This window comes from Penaeus japonicus, unplaced genomic scaffold (genome assembly GCF_977035675.1).
Source record: "Penaeus japonicus unplaced genomic scaffold, GWHDUDI00000001_assembly GWHDUDI00000001, whole genome shotgun sequence".
Lineage (NCBI taxonomy): Eukaryota > Metazoa > Arthropoda > Malacostraca > Decapoda > Penaeidae > Penaeus > Penaeus japonicus.
The window spans coordinates 28,974,726-28,975,115 of NW_028234403.1; positions in this window are offsets into that span (position 1 = coordinate 28,974,726).

Here is a 390-nt window from a genome sequence, read left to right on the forward strand (position 1 = left end):
CTTTTGTGTCATGTAACTTATTCAAGTGATGATTAAAAAATAACTATATTTCTTTTCTCTTTATATAATTTTTATTGTTCTCGTCAGCATAATTCAAAATATTTTCAATTCCTCCATAATAATCCTCAGATGTTGAATTATAACCACGACCAAAATCTAGCAATTATTGTTGCCTTTACAGTTTTCCACAATGCTAATTTTTATCCATAAGTATTTCCATGATCATATTCTGTCTGCCTTCGATACAGGTGTTCCACGACAGGTGCAAGATAGTGATATTCTAAAGAATTCTTGTATTATTTTCACTGCTGTTGCTTCGTTGTTCTTTTGCCTTTGTTGTTGGTGTTATTATCATTATCATTATCATTAATGTTACTGTTATTATTATGG